Here is a 6106-nt window from a genome sequence, read left to right as displayed (position 1 = left end):
GATCGTATATGCTAAACCATACGTGATCCAGCCTCCTCTACATGGATAGGGGTCTCTGGTTTATATAGACACTAGGGACCCTTGGGTTTACAAGTTGCCGACTATAGTCGGGGATAGATGTGCCGACCTTGTCCTTGTAAGCTTGAAGTAGACACCAATCTTAGCAACATACCTTTCAGAGTAGAGGTCATCATAAGGCCCGATCTTCAATAGTACGGTCCAATGGGCCAACCCGACATTGACTAACTGGCCGCCCCAGGACCCCGGAATCCCGGACTCCCTTAGTCGGTCCATCCCGATTCCTCTTAGAGGGTTTCTTCTGTGTTTTGGAAGTGGAGCTAGTGAATCTAGCATTAACTGTCGTGTCTTCGGCTTCACCATCGTTGCATCGATGCTTGTTCTTGTTCTGTCGTGGCTTTCCATTGCCATCCCGTCCTATAGAATTGTCTGGGTTTGTAGCAGGGTATTTCCGACGGGCTATCCAAGTATCCTCTCCCACACAGAAGCAGGTCATGAGAGCAGTAAGGGCTGTCGTTGTCCTCGGCCTCTCATGTCTGAGCGTCCTCGCTAACCATTCGTCTCGTATATTGTTTCTAAAGGAAACAAGTTCCTCGGCGTCCGAACAATTGATAATTTATTTTTTCTTAGTGAGGAATTGATTCCATCACCGGGATGACTCATCGGCTTGTTGGATGATATGTCCCAAGTCATCGGACCCAGGCGATCGAACATAAGTGCCTTGAAAGTAGTCTCAGAAAGCATCTTGAAGCTCTTCCTAACTCCCAATGGAGTTTTCCGGGGGACTGTGCAGCAAATGTTGCGCTGGTCCTTTGAGCTTCAATGTTAAGTATTTTATGGCGTGGAGGTCATCTCCACGAGCCATATGAATGTGGAGAAGGAAATCCTCAATCCATATGGCCGGGTCTGTTGCCCCTCATATTGTTCCATATTCACGGGTTTAAACCCCTCGGGGAACTGATGCTGCATCACCTTGTCTGTAAAGCACATTGGGTGAGCGACGCCCCTTATCCAAGTTGTATCATGCTGGAGGTCGGATAAAATCCTGCCCCAGTGCTGCTCTCGAAATTTATCATTCTGGTCGAGCCGAGGTTGGTACCCGTCCCGTCTTGTAATAGCTGTCAACCGGTGCTTCAGAGGATCCCCTTTTATTCCATTGTTGTTGTCTGATTTATTTCATTGTTGCATTCATCATCGCATCATGTGTATCATCTGCATTGCATCGACACTCTATTGTCGTCATTTTTCAAAACTTGCATCCGTTATTAATTCTGGTTCTCTCCTTTTTTGTCGTTGACCGTTTCAAGACCAACCACACACACACATGCCCGCAACATTGTTTTTTTAAATTGTGTATAAAAATATCTTGGATTGGGTTGAAAGTTGGCATGCGGTCTTAATATAGTCTAGGTATGCCGCTTGCCAAAGTTCATCGCAATCGGAGTTTGTTTGACACCCGAACCAATAAGTGTATAGCGACACTATAACCAACCAAATGTCGGACATTTTTCAGGTTTAAAAACTCTATCACGGGCTGCACCATTTCCCTGTCATCTCAGCCCAAGAGACTCATACACACCCTACCTATCTCACCTAAAACCCAGTCATCACCGGAGCTGTCCGATCGCGATCGCATGGCCGGAAAATTCCCCAAAATTCCCTCTCCAAGCCATCCATGCCTATAAATAGACACTATCCTTGTCCAAATCGAGCAAACGTACACGTGTACGGATCCGCGTGACCACCAACCACCTCCCACCTTTCTCCTGCAGCCACTCATCGCCCACCTCCTGCATCCATCGTGCGAGGCCCGTGGTGCCCACATCCGGCCCACCCTAGGCCCATATCGATCCACCGCCGCGTGTGAACCCGAGAACCTCCAACCCCGCAGCCCTGAGCGCCTCCAGCCCTGCACCCAATGGTCACCCCTGCTAGCCTCTGGCCGGCCACGCCGAGCCATTGACGACCAAAACAGCTCAGGAACCGTCGCCCCCGACCTCTCTCTCCTTTCTTTTGCTCCCCCCATCTCTCGCACCTTGCCGCTCTCTCTCCTGTAGGAGCTACTGCCAAGGTAGGCGACCCGGAGCTCCAAACCTATTGTCGCCGCCGAAAATGGAGCCCCCTCACCAGATCCATCCGTCACCGGTCTTGCCGCCCTCGTCCCGCCTCGTCGGAGCCTGCCACCCCGATGTTGACCGCGCCCATCGGCGTGCGTTTGCTGCATGCTCGAGGGAGATGAGCAGAGCACTTACGTAGGTCGGTCTCCTAGTGCCAGCCTTGTACGGCAGCAACGCCCGTCGGCCTGCATCCGCCCCACACCGACCTAGGCTTGGCCCAAGTGGTGAGTTCCCCATTTCCCTATCCCTCGCCCATGTGCACTTTTGCTATCTAGTACTCAATCCTATTCGAGATTTGGCCAATAGTAGTTCCCATAGTAGTTTCTTTCAGTTTGAAATTTTTATCAATTTCCATGGATTTGTAGAATTGCAAAAAACACCCTAAGATCATGTTGGGAAACTTTTCATGGAAAACAAAAAAAATTCCTATGCACATACAAGATATATCCATGGTGATTACCATCTACGAGAGGAGAGATCGGATCCACATACCCTTGTAGATCACTAAGCGGGAAGCATTATGAAACATGGTTGATGTAGTCGAACATCTTCACGATCTAAATCACAAGTCTTCCCGCAATCCAATCACGATCTCCACCTCCGCGTTCAGCACACGTACATCCGGATGACGATCTCCACCTTCTTGATTCAGCAAGAGGGGTGGAGAGGTACACGAGTTCTCCAACAGCATGACTACATGGTGGACTAATTTGGCACGGTTTCGCCATATACCAAAACCACTCCGGTACCCAAAAACTCTTTCCTATATATAAATCTTTACCTACAGACCATTCTGGACCTCCTCGTGAAGTATGGGATCTCATACGGGACTCCGAACAACCTTGGGTCACCAACACACATAACTCAATAATACCAAAATGTCACCGAACCTTAAGTGTGCACAACCTACGGGTTCGAGAACCATGTAGACATGACCGAGGCATTCTGCTGTCAATAATCAATAGCGGGACCTGGATGTCCATATTGGTTCCTACATATTCTATGAAGATCTTTACCGGTAGAACCTCTATGTAAAGGATTTAGTTAATCCCGTAAGATGTTCCCTTTGTCCATCGGTATGTTACTTGCCCGATATTCGACCGTTGGTATCTGCATTCCATAATACAAGATCCCATGACTAACTCCTTAGTCACATTTCTTGCAAGCTTCTTGTGATGTTGTCTTACCGAGTGGGCCCTAGAGGTACCTCTCCATCATACATAGTGATAAATCCCACTCTTGATCGATGCCAACCCAACACACACCCTCGGAGATACTTGTAGAACACCTTTATAGTCTCCCGTTTATGTTGTGACGTTTCATATACACAAGGCATTCCTCCGGTGTCCGGGATTTGCATGATCTCATGGTCATAGGAACATATACTTGACATAACAATAGTGATAAACTAACACGGCCATATGCTACGTTCATAGTTTGGGTCTTATCCATCACATCATTCTCCTAATGATGTGAGCCCGTTATCAAATGACAACTCATGTTTATCGCGAGGAAACCTTGACCATCTTTGATCAATGAGCTAGTCCATTCGAGGCTCACTAGGGACAGTGTGTTGTCTATAATCCACACACGTATTTGAGTTTCCAATCAATACAATTTTAGCATGGATAATAAACGATCATCTTGTACAAGGAAATATAATAATAAATATTTTATTATTGCCTCTAGGGCATATTTCCAACACTATGCATTTAAAAACTTTTCACCCGTGCATCGGATTAAATATTTTGAATATGTAAAATGACTAGAATTTTGTGTAGATTACTAAATTGCAACTTCCGCACATCTTAAAAATGTTTAAACTTGTTGTTTGCATTAATTTGTGTAAATGCCATGTTAAAATGATATATTTTACAACTAATTAACCGCAGGATTAAAACGAACCACATATGCAACTTGACTAGAAAAATGTGTAGAATAACATGGTGACATTTGTTTTGCTATTTAACAAATCTAAAATTGTGCTCTATGGAGAACAATAGCAAATTTGAAAATTACATATGGGGACTTTCCAGAATTGTTCTTTTTTTTCCGGCCTCATTTGAAATGCCTAAATGATGTATTTGTTCATGCTTCACCAATTGACATGATTTAAAACATTTAAAATGATTCTTCAATTAAAACAACATCAACCGCATTTGTCTAATATGGAGAGTTATTATTCGTTATACATATGTTCTTCTTCTCCATTTAAAATTGCTTAATTCCATCTTCACCCTTTGCAATGACCACCTATGTTTAATAACATTTAATATTGATGAGTACCTAAATGGGAGTCAACTGAGTAATTCAAATGTGGAGTTTCATCAGTATGCAACTCGTTACATATTGTTCTTCACTTAATGTGTAGAATTTGATTGTTGTGCCTTGTCATGTCATGTATAATTAAATGGACATGCATCATATTTGTATGCGCATCATGTCATGCATATGTTGTGGTGATTATCGCGTGTGGACTGTTGTTTTTGGATTGTTTCTTCTCGATAGAGTTCCAAAACTGTTTGGAGTGTGAGGATTCGTTCTACGATGTTGGTTTGTCTAATTCACGAGTTAGTTCTTCTTCCAAGCAAGATCTAAAGCAAGATGATTAGTTCCCTAGATATCACTACTATCTTTGCTATGCTAGTTGTCCCGCTTCTATCGTTATGTCTCGTTACCAACCACTTGAATGTCAAGCCTCCAAGCATTGCCATAAAAATCATCTAACCCCCTCCACATCCCAACAAACCTTTATTCACTATGTTATCGCTTGCTCAGCCTTCTTATAGCGTTCCTAGTTGCATGTGCAAGTTGTTTCCATGAGACAACATGGACACCACCATATTATTGCTATTTAATTTAATGCACGTCTATACTTTGTAAAGGGTGGAAGGCTTGGCCTTCCATCTCGGTGTTTTGTTCCACCTTTTCTGCCCTAGTTACTAGTGTACTGGTGTTATGTTCCATATTGAGCGCCCCTAACATGCTTGGGGTGTTATGGGAACCCCTTGATTTTTATTTTTGGATAAAACTCTTGTGGAAAGGACCAACATTGGTACTACATTTGCCTAATAACTAAAAAAACCACAGGGACCCGCTGTCACTTGCAGATAAGTAATCAACCCCTCAGGCCAGTGCTCCTAATGATTGTTCGTCCAACCTAGAGTAGCTTACTAACGCTACCCGGGGCAACTCAGTGTTTTGGTGTGGTAACCATCACTCACCCGTTCTGCCGTGAGAACGAGATACACGGCTCCTACCGAGATTGTCGGCACGTCGGGCAGCCTTGCTGGATTAGTTTTACCTTTCTCGAACGTCTTGTGTGCGGGTTTCCGAGGATACTTTGGGCTATCTCGAGGTTGAGGTTTTCCCTCGGGATCCCGAGGAGACTACAGGTTTTCCGAGGTTGAGGTTTTCTAGGCAGCTTGTGGCTAATTTGTGATGGAGGAGTTGGAGCACCCTACGGGGTTAAATCTTTCTGAGATTCGCCTGTAGTTATGTGGCAACTTGGAAACTTAGTTTAACATCCGGTCATTGGAAACTTGAATTAAACTCATTTAAAATATGCCAACTCTGTGCGTAACTATGAGTGTCACTTCTTGTGAGTTCTGAATCCGAGAGAGAACATGGTGGGGTTATGTTTAACTCGTAATTAGGTGTTAAAGATCATTTCTTGATCATTTTTAGTTCACGTCCGTTATAAATAGATCAACCCGAATTATTCTTATATTCATAAGTTAGCCACTCAAATAAATGTTTAGTGCTTCTTGCAACCTCACCACCTAACCATACCTCACCCATTAAGCTTTGCTAGTCTTGATACCTTTGGAAATGAGAATGCTGGGTCCGTGTGGCACACAAATTACTAAAACAATAGTTGCAAGTACACGTAAAGCAATACTTTGATGTGAGCGTGATGATTGTTCTATTTGGAGTTTCTGGTTCTTCTTCTTCCTCTACATCGATCATAG

This window comes from Hordeum vulgare, chromosome 7H (genome assembly GCF_904849725.1).
Source record: "Hordeum vulgare subsp. vulgare chromosome 7H, MorexV3_pseudomolecules_assembly, whole genome shotgun sequence".
Lineage (NCBI taxonomy): Eukaryota > Viridiplantae > Streptophyta > Magnoliopsida > Poales > Poaceae > Hordeum > Hordeum vulgare.
This window is presented reverse-complemented; position numbering follows the sequence as displayed.